The 10,847-nt window shown below is 43.4% G+C and overlaps 1 protein-coding gene across 1 annotated transcript in view; it reads left to right on the top strand.

Annotated features, from left to right (window-relative positions):
• The first annotated feature begins 9,777 nt into the window (after nucleotides 1-9,777).
• LOC106821505 (elongator complex protein 3-like) overlaps nucleotides 9,778-10,847 on the top strand; it is a 3,691-nt gene continuing 2,621 nt past the window's right edge. Inside the window, exon 1 of the mRNA XM_014826351.1 lies at nucleotides 9,778-9,981. The gene's annotated coding sequence lies outside the window, so the exon portion shown is untranslated. The remainder of the gene's footprint in view (nucleotides 9,982-10,847) is intronic.

Raw genomic sequence — 10,847 nt, 5'->3', positions numbered from 1 at the left:
GTGGTAAACAATGTGTAGCATCGCGTGGTAACATTGGTGTAGCCATCGCGTGGCAACAGTTGTGCTAGCTACGCGTTTGTTAACCATTGTGATACATCGCTGTAACATGTTACCATCGGCTTGCAACATTGCATGGCTTTTTCATTTAAGGGGCGCGATCGCTGCTCCAAAAAATGTCTGGGGGCTCCAGCTGCGGCGCACCACATAGAAATGCGCCATGGTCCGCATCACTTCGCGCACTCATAAAAGTGGTGAAAATCGGCGCACAGGAGCAAAAGTGTGTGTATTATGTTGAAATATGTGGCTCGCATTTTACCGGATGAGTATCTTCCGCGATCGCGCGAAATTCCGCAGGATTTCAACAGTCGCCATAGTCGATTTGTGAAACGTCTAAAATCCGTTGAGAGAAAATTAGGGGGGGGTTTTTTTAGAATGTACATTAATTTCATTTTACAGTCCAAACAGCCCACTAACATTACCTTTCATTTATTACCAATGTAATATAGTTTGCTTTACAGATATAGACACGGCTTAGTTCACTGTTGAGATTGCAGACGTTAGCCAGTGTGTCGTTATTTCGACGCTCGCAAGTGTGTGTGTTGTGTAGCAGCGCGGCTATGCAGGCCGTATATATGTACGCGAATCGATCGAATTCCGGTGTACATCAAAAGGCCCGTCCGGTCACGGCGTGGCCTTGAGGCCATTTTCCCTGCCCAATAAGTTGCAAATGATCGCGAGCCCTGACTGGAGATTATCTAGCACAACTCTTGATTTCAGTAGCCAATAGAATTCAGCTTCAATACACCCTTGCGTCCCGTATCTTAAAACAAGGCAGACCTTTTAAGGTGTATTTTAGGAGGTCTCTCCATCCATGGCCTCTTAAGGGGGATTTTTAATGAAGCTCTCAATGCCTCTAGTGTGATATGGAGCGTGAAAAGTCCCCTATGGTTCTAGGGGCGTCATTAGTATCCTCCTGTACTTTCAAATCTAAACCGCATTGTGAGCGTTGCGTGGCTAAGCAACAGTGTAGCAATCGCGTGTATCCACATGGTACAGCGGGAACAGTGTAGCAACACAATGTTATATTGCAAATATAAATTATAGCAACACGTTATAATGGCAACATGCGGTCCTGCCATCAGGTTGCGCCACCGAGCTACTTGTCCATAAATGTGGGTATCGAGCTTCGACGTTCTTCTGTTATGTACCCGCGTCTCATGTTCTGATGAAGTAATGACGCGAGATGAGCAGCATTGACCGCCTGCGCGACGAGAAAACAGCTGGAAGAAAAGAGAACGTGCCGTAGAATAGGTGCGATTCTACATTATTGTCAGCTCTAAAACGCTGCCACTCTTTAACACTGTCATGCTAACGCATTAACCCTACCTCACCTAACCCATAACCTAATGTTTTTCTCGACGTGAAACTAAACGCTCTCCCCACCTCAGAACTAAACCCTAACCATACACCTAGAACGAAAGAGCTAAAACGAAAGTTCTATACGAAATAAAGCTCTTAATGAACTAATGGCAACGGTTCGACGGCAACCCACCTTAAGACAAAAAAAGGAACGCAAAATACGACCCGGCGTCTCCGGCAACGTACCATGAGAGCGCCTCCAGACGACGTAGGCTGCCGCGAAGGCAATGCGCCGAATGCTGTGTAAGCCAGCCACACCCATTGCGCGCAGTAGTCGAAAGGCGAGAACACGATGCCAGCAGACTACCACGCTGGCTCGGCGATTGTAAACGACTGCTCTCTGTGCCTCTGTGTAGTTTGCTGCAACGCAGAGAAATAAAACCCACCAAGAGAGACATAAGATATACGTATAGTATATAATACTTGTATATAATATTATTGTTGTCAATCGGATTGAATTCGTAATTCGATCAATCGGTTGGACCCAAGTAACACCGATGATCGTTACAATCGGTTACCTCGGGTGTGAATGCCTGCGTGTGCGTAACCTCGGTGCATTAGCTGTGTGCAGATTGTGCTTGTTTACACTTTTACTGTTTGTTTTGCACTGTTACTCCTGTGTGTATAATACATAGTAGTTAATCAAAGATAACTGTATAGTGAGCGATGATAATCCTCGGATTCTGCGTCCACTTATTCCAATTCTTTTGTTTCAAGTTTACATATTAGCGATTTTTTTTCACGATGAAATCGATTATGGGATTTGATAACCCAAGCGCTTGTTCGAGCCACTGTTTCAACCGGATGATCTATATCAATCGATGATCGTCGACATCACTAAATAATATTATAATATATATATATTATGAAACGCACGCACCGCACGCACAACCGGCACCGCGGCGCACACGCATCACGACCAAAAACACTGCGGCTCGCGGTGTATAAACAGCGCAATATTGCCATGCGCATGCATGCTGTGAGACGAACATTAAGACCAAACCCCAACGAGATACGGCGCGATGTTGTATCGTGTGTGATTATATGTGCTGTGTTTCTTAGCTGTGCGTGGCGTAGTGTGATATGTAAGTATGTATGGTATTGTTGTGTGCGTTGCATGTGCGTGTGCGTTGTGTTGTGTGTGCGCGCGTTTGAGTAATTGGTAATGTGTGTTGCGTGGGTGCACGCGTGTGTATGTGTGTGTTGCGCCGCGGTGTGTGCAAATATTTGACAACGGGAGTACGTGTAACCCTGCCCGCCGCCGTCCACTGACTTTCAACGAACAATATATTGCAAAACTACGCTCGATCCATTTGCTTTTTTTTAAGATTGACATATTAATGAGCCGTCGACCAAGAATGATATTCAAAATAATATCTTAAATAATGAAATGTAACTATGAATCACCACATTCCGCTTTTTTTGGAAAATGATGTAATTAAGATATAAATTTCAGATTTATCATATAGTTACATACAATTTTTTAAGCATATAATATATATGACGAGTCTACATATCAGTATTTAGTGAAATACATCCTCACTAAAAGAGAGATAAATGGTAAGACGCGCCAACTCCTCAAATCAGACCCGCACTCAAACCCGTCTGAGGATGGCGTAATAGCTAGAGCTAGTATATAATATAGACTAGGGCCGCATGCATAGTCTCTCAATCCATGTATAGGATCGATCGGTGAAAGCTATTATATGCCATGGCGACCGGTACAATGTATATAGCTTCTCCCCTACCCACCCCACACACGCGCTGTGCCGTGCGTGCTGAACACCCCTGCCGCGTGCTGCGAAACACACCGTGCGTGCTGAAACCCTGACGCCGTGTCGTGCGTGCTGAAACACCCCGTGCGTCGCGTGCTGAAAGCACACGTCCGTGCGTGCGTGCTGAAAACCCCCCGTGCTGCAGTGCTGAAACAGCACCCGTGGCGTGCGTGCTGAAACACACCCGTGCTGCGCTGAACACCCCCGGCGTGCGTGCTGAAACCATCATGTGCGGCGTGCTGAAAGCATCCCCGTGCGTGCGTGCTGAAACACCGCCGTGCGTGCGTGCGTGCTGAAACATTCCCATGGCGCGTGCTGAAACACCCCGTAACGTGGCGTGCTGAACTCCCACCCGTACGCGTGCTGAACACCCGCCCTCCCGTGCCGTGCGGCTGAACACCTCCCGTGCGTGCGTACGTGCGTGCGTGCGGCCGTGCATGCACAACGGTGCACCGGTGCGTGCGGCGTGCGTGCGTAGCGTGCGTGCGTGCCGTGCGTGCTGCGTGCGTGCGCAGCAGTAGCAGCAGCAAGCAACGTGTGGTTTTATGAGCGCGGCAGCAGACGCGCGGTCGTGATGACCCATCGTTTTGCGATTCGGGTCCGTCTGCCTCTCCCACCCCCCCTCCTCCCACCCCTCCACCCCCTCCCACGCAACCACTTGCAGCCCTTCTCTACCACCCCCTCCCACCCCTCCCACCACCACTGCACCCTCCTCCCACCCCTCCTCCTCCCACCCCCTCCCACCCCCTTCCACCACCACCTGCACCCTCCTCCGAACCCCTCCCAACCCCTCCCACCCCCTCCCACCCCTCCCACCACCACTGCACCCCTCATCCCACCTTCCCCACCACCATCACCACCACTGCTCTCTATACAACGCCAGGGCTACAACGCTTCCACGCGTGTACATAACGTTCGCCCCTCATTTGCATGCGTGATTGCTGCAATAATCGGCGACAGCAGCAGCAGCAGCAAGTTTTACGGCCGGCTATGTGTACTAAGCGCTAGTGTCTTGTGGTGACACCTGCTGTGTAATAATAGCACTGCCTATTACTATTAACTAGTCTACAGTACAGCCCTTACGAAAATAGCAACAATGCACACGTGTGACATACGCACGCACGCACGCATATACGCACGCATGCATATAATATACGCACGCACGCTAGCACGCACGCACGCACGCACGTATGCACGCACGCACGCACTGCTACTACTAGATAGCAGTCCAAACCTTCCCTCCCTGATAGCGTGAAAGCCAGCATAATACGGGCAGCGAGCCTATCACCTAGCTGCCACCATAAGCCGAGCACGCACAGACGCTACAATCACTACCCACCACACTGTCACGTTACTCGGTACGGCAATGTTTATAATATACAGCCAAACCTGTGGAATCGTGTATCGGGGAGAAATACTCATTTTTCCGGAAATAGCCAAACGGTAGTAGGGCGCAACTTCGGAATCGCTCGGGTCCATAATACACATGTGTACACACGCATTGTGAACCCTAACCCTAATCCTAACCCTAACCCTAACCAGAAAAAAAAACAAGGAAAAAAAACAGATGGGATTCGAACCAACATAACCGCATACCCTGGTATGTAAAATGAGTATTTCTCCCTGGTGCAATAATCAAACCTGTGTGCCAGCTCTCACCTCTATAGAACGCTCTACACCTGTCTATAAGGAATGCTTGCGGCACTTCCCCTGCGTGGCAGTAATGTAGTGAAACCACCTCCATAGAAAGGACATTCGTCTACGAACCACCTCCATAGAAAGGACATTCGTCTACGAACCACCTCCATAGAAAGGACATTCGTCTACGAAGGGCATCTTCATTGTTTTCTATATCAACAGGGGGGTTAATTGGAAGACGGTGCACGACAAAATTCGGCGGCATATTTTCGCTTGTACGTTTGTGTTATATAAATATATATATAATATATATATACATATATATAAATGATGAGTAACACAAGATGGAGTTTAGAATAAGAATAACTATCCTGTATATAGAACACTGGTTGTAGCTGGAGCACCGATTACAAAACACGAAAATTCCCATGCAGGGATCACGTAGGTGTTTCTCTAAAGGCCCCGGAAGCTAGCAAAACAGGCTGACTGGTCCACCGGACGCACTGACAGCTGGCTGCATTAAGCATCACATTAATTTTTTTTTATCCGGATGAAAAATAGAGCAGCCCAAGTTTCTGGGTAGAAAGACCTGTTCATTCCTTCGAGAGAGAAAAAAACTGCATCAAAGCACGTTTTCGTTTTCTGCATCATCGCAAGCTCGGCGGTGGGAAGCTGCAAACTGCCGTACGAGCGGATTTGCATAACCCGGAGTATCGCCACGCACGCACGGACGCGCGGGGGCGGGAGAGGTATTACTGTGTAGCACATCTGTTATCAGCGATCTACTCGTATGAGAATGATTCTGTGTCACGCCACCGCACGTTGCCACGCGCCAAGCAAACACGTCGCGTCGCGTGAGTCGGTGCTGCGAGCAAACGACGTGATCAGCTGTCGTTGAGAGAAACACGTCGCCGAGACGCGGCAGGCAGACTGTCACGAACTGACGCTGTCATTGACGGGGGAGTCATAGTAGGGTTGGTGGCGGGGTAGGGATAGGGTGGGCGGTAAGAATTAATCTATGTATCGATCTATTGCGATACAAGACATTGACGCGTATCGATACGTTCGACTCGCTTCACGCATCACACGTTACTCGATCTACGCTACCTGGAATGAAATCTCTACGTTGTTTAGTATAATATTATACTAGATGTATAGTTATTGCTATAGTATCGTTTCGTATCGTTATCGTATCGTATGCAGTTTATAGTATGTATAGTATAGTATATAGTATAGTATAGTATAGTATAGTATAGCTATAGTATAGTATAGTATTATTAGTATAGTATGTATAGTATAGTATAGTTATGTATAGATATAGTATAGTATAGTATAGTATAGTATAGTATAGCTATAGTATAGTTTATAGTATTGTATAGTATAGTATAGTATAGTATAGTATAGTGATGTATAGCCATATAGTATTAGATAGTTATAGTTACGATAGTTTAGTTAGTATAGTATAGTATACGTAATAGATAGTATAGTATAGTATAGTATGAGCTTAGATAGATTGTAGGTTGTCACCGAAAAACAAAATAAAACAAGACACAATTTGCAATTCCATAGCAGTCGTTTGCTAAGGCCAAAACAAAAATATAGGTGTGCGTTGACCGTTTCATGCCGAAAAAAAATTAGGGTAGGTACGGTAGGAAAACATTTTTTTATTGAAACATTTTATATTACGAACCATGTCCGAAGGATCGTGCGGGGTTGTGCCTTTTGACAGCCAGGAAACTGTCCAATTCTATTTATTTAATTTTTTAATTTTTTTTTTTACTTTAAAAATTTTTAAAGAAATTGACAATAAAAGTGTTTGGGCGCGACGGAAAAATAGGGTCGTCGGGAAACGGTAACCACACCTATATTTTGTTTTGGCCTAAGCGCTACACGATACTGATCTGTAGAAGCATTCAGTTGATTGGCAGAGTTCAAGAGTGTATAGTTTGCCAGGTAATTTCTCTTCAATGTATCGCTATACGTATCGTATTGTGAAAGGTGTATCGTGCAACGGATCTTATCGTGAGCTACCCATATCATTTCATCCTTAGTCACTAGATGTCGCTGTCGACAGTTCCACTCACCTCATATACACAGTAAAAAACACGTCCACTATGAAGGTAGTTTCCAGAACTGTTACTACAATTGCAGCTAATCTGAAATTTCAAGCACACGGGTCATTAGAAAACGAATTGTACTGCTACTTTTCATAGTTTTTAATATTCAATGACCTAATTTGTCGATGTTTGCATCGAGTACATCCATATAAGTGAAAATCGCAGGTACATACGCACCCCCCCCCCACACACACACACATATATTCAGGATCATGCACAATTTCCTGGGCCAATATTAATACAGATCTACACATGTATACAAGTGTTCACTCCTAGGTCTCATTGATTGTAGCAATTAGTTAGCAATTATAAGTAAGCATATATATAGCCATCTGAACTTCTTGTAAAATTGACATGCCATTACGACGCAAAATTAGGATGAATAGAAGATGATGCGGCCCAAGCTTAGTTTAGCACCCCGGATTAGTTTAGCACATGTGCGAAAACACATTTGCCGGGTCCCAAACCATCCTTGACGATGATCTGATGATGCAATATACAAACTGTGAGAAATAAGTAATAAGAAATGTCACAGCATACGATATATGTGTAATTACGTGTGCGTACAGTACAAATATGCTAGTGAGATTATGTTGCTAACAAAATATACGCTTCTATATTCCAATGAGCATATTTGGCATAGAGAAACTAGAAGTCATATGAATGTAAATACTTACACTATAAACGCTCCTAGAATATGCCTGTCATAGCATATTTCTACTCCTACTCCCCACATGCCTGTTCAAATAGAAATCCAGTTTAATAGCAAGAAGTCTGCGCCCAACTTCCCGAGGCAAGCTCGAGGTATAGGTACACATGCAGTAATCGATTTACTAGCTTGACTATTGAGTCTTGATACGATAGGTTAGACTGCTCCATACAAGTTTGGGACCCCGGTATATATATAGTTCGCATATGTGCTGAACTAATCTGGGGTGCTAAACTATAGGATTGGAGACTGTTGGACTATAGACAGTGTTGTTGTGCAAATACAAATTATTTCAATGTCATTCCGATACTCATTCCGAGTCAAAGCAATTTTATTTTAAATTTTTTAAATTTTTAAATTTTATTTAGACAATTATCCATCATATACAATACATAGCATACTTTTACAATAAAATTCTGAATTCATAAAATTGGATAACTGCCAAGGATATATACACAAAAAGCATGACTAGCACACTTATTTACATTGTGGTCCTTGTTTTGCGGTATGCCTTGAATCTAACAATTACACTACTATCAGCACTAACTATTGAAATATACAAATTTGTAGTTTTAACCGGTCATACAATGGTACATTCTCATAAGACATACGAACTTTTCTTATGCCTTAATTTCAACCGCATTCTCTTTAGCGAAAATCATACTCCTCTGCTTAATGTTTCTACTTTTCCATCAGACATTTCTTAACACTATACTTAAAACTAGAATAAACAGAATTTGTCCTAACTTGCTGTGGTAGTCTGTTCCAAGATTCAATTGCAGTATAAGTAAAATAAGTTTTTCCCACTGCTTCCCACCTTCGGTTTAAAAATAGACATCTCACATTCCCTTGCATTGAAACTATGAACTTCTGACGTTAACATGAAACCTTCTGTCATATACTGTGGGCCGAGATTATGTAATATTTTAAAAACCCTATATGACTTCAGTTGCATTACCATGAAACTACGTACCCATTTACAGCCTTAACTCTAGCTAAGCTCTAGCACCTATGTGTGCTCTAGTACCCTAAACCTACGTACATATTTACAATTACATACACTGTACCATAACGTGATGCAAAATTATTTATGGATCATCATGTGATACGTGCCGATGTGTGCAGCATTCGATTGGGCGACAGGATTATTTAACAAGAGGTTCGGCACTGCAGTCTGCAGTAAAAACTATTATTATTATCTAGTAGTATAGTGCTGAGAGGGTCTATGTCCCACAGGGTACTGCCGGAACGTACCCTGGGTACTACACTAATATGCCGCGACCATACCTCGCCTACTCCACTAACCGAGTCTAGGGAGTCGGCTACGCCTACTCCCTACACCATAACCATATCAGATAGTTTACCAGTGCGTTTATACCGGACCGTACCAGGGTACGTTCTGGCAGTACCCTGGGGGACATAGACCCTATGAGCAGTAGTACTAGTAGTACTAAGTAGTCAATTCACAACAATCAACAACGCAAATTGCAATACTGTAGTCTATACTAGTACTACTAATGCTAATTACTATACAGTATAGACATAGTATACTGTAAACCGACCAGGCTCTCCGACTAGTTACACGGCGGAGGAGTGTAACTCCTCTCGCCACGTAGTGTTAAGCGAGATGGGAACTTGTGGCTAAACTTGTATACTGTAGGCCTATACTATAGTACAGTATAGAGTCTATAGACATAGTCACTGACAGTGACAGATACATACCTATAGCTGTTAGAATACCCCATAATCTTGCTACCCACGCCAAGTACTCGAGGAAGCTTTGACATTTACTACGTGTACTCATGTTGTCATTCTAAGAATTTCTCTACATTTTATCTTCTCAGACCTTAGTGCACGTTGCAGCAACACAGAATACTCAACACAGTTTTGGCACAGCCTATCGTGCCGCCATCTGTTAGTCAACATTGCACAATTCGTAACGACAGGTTTTACAAAAACAACCACATTTATTAATGTATGTACTGACTTATTCATTTATCTATCTAATTATTTGTTTGTTTGTTAATTTATATATCGAGAAAACTAATATCACACTAAAAGAACGTTGTAAATCAACTTATCAACAAGTGACCAATCATAAGCCGTACAGAAACTAACATGTCCGCTCCCTGTCCATATTGCGCTGTTGTGAGTTTTGTGTCATGTAACCTCATTACTTCATAAAGATTGGTCTTCAAAGTCCAAGGGACTATATCGAAGACCTAGAGAGACAAAGTTGATTAAATAGACAGATCCGCAGTGCGGATCGCAGTGGAGATTAGTCGCACGTTTGATGTTTATTAAGAGTACACTGTACAGTACAGTAAGTATTGCAGAGTGAGTCACTGAGTACAGAGTCTATAGTATAGATATAGAAGAGAAGAGAAGAGAAGAGAATAGAAGAGAAGAGAATAGAAATATAGAAGATATAGATATAGATATAGATATAGATATAGATATAGATATAGAGATATAGAAGAGAAGAGTATTCTCTTCTATATCTATGGTACAGACTCAGAACAGTGAGTGTACAGTGTGAGTGTACTGACTAGTGTGTTATACCTTGTCCGCATACACTACAGTGTACAACTGTACATAATAGAGAAGAGTATGACACCGTTTTGACAACGTTTTGCATAGTTTTCAACTTGTAAATATTCTATCAATATGTCACTATGGCAGTATGTGTATAAATAATAAATATATTCAAATTTTACCTTGTTTTCGTCTATGATTCTCCCTTAATCACTGTTAATCATAATTATGACACCACTAATTTACCTGAAAATCGTATGTGTTCTTCAAAAAAGTTTTTTGAATACGACACGGTTTCACACAGTTTTCCCAAATGATCGCATGTGTTCGGCGCAAGTATACTACGGGATTAGTGTTCTATTGTCTATGACGGAACGCTGGGGGCTATTGGGGATATTAGGCATCGAATTGTATTCAGCATGTAGCGTTTCCAGCGTGCTAGAAATAAATGTGTGCTCACGGCGAGCTATAGCAGCTGATTTTAGCTGTGTTGCCATCGTGTTCCTGATGATAAGGAAGCGAAACAATTGCTGTTACTGTGCTTACATAATATCCCCAACAGCCCCCATCGTCCCGCAGTTACAACCTGGTGCTGCCGCCGCATATCAACATGAGCCGAATACATGCAAACGTTTGGGAAAACTGTGTGAAACC

This window comes from Priapulus caudatus, unplaced genomic scaffold, assembly GCF_000485595.1.
Source record: "Priapulus caudatus unplaced genomic scaffold, Priapulus_caudatus-5.0.1 Scaffold75, whole genome shotgun sequence".
NCBI classification, from domain to species: Eukaryota; Metazoa; Priapulida; class Priapulimorpha; order Priapulimorphida; family Priapulidae; genus Priapulus; species Priapulus caudatus.
The sequence above is the reverse complement of the archived record's forward strand: the minus strand, read 5'-3'. Positions and strand labels throughout refer to the sequence as shown.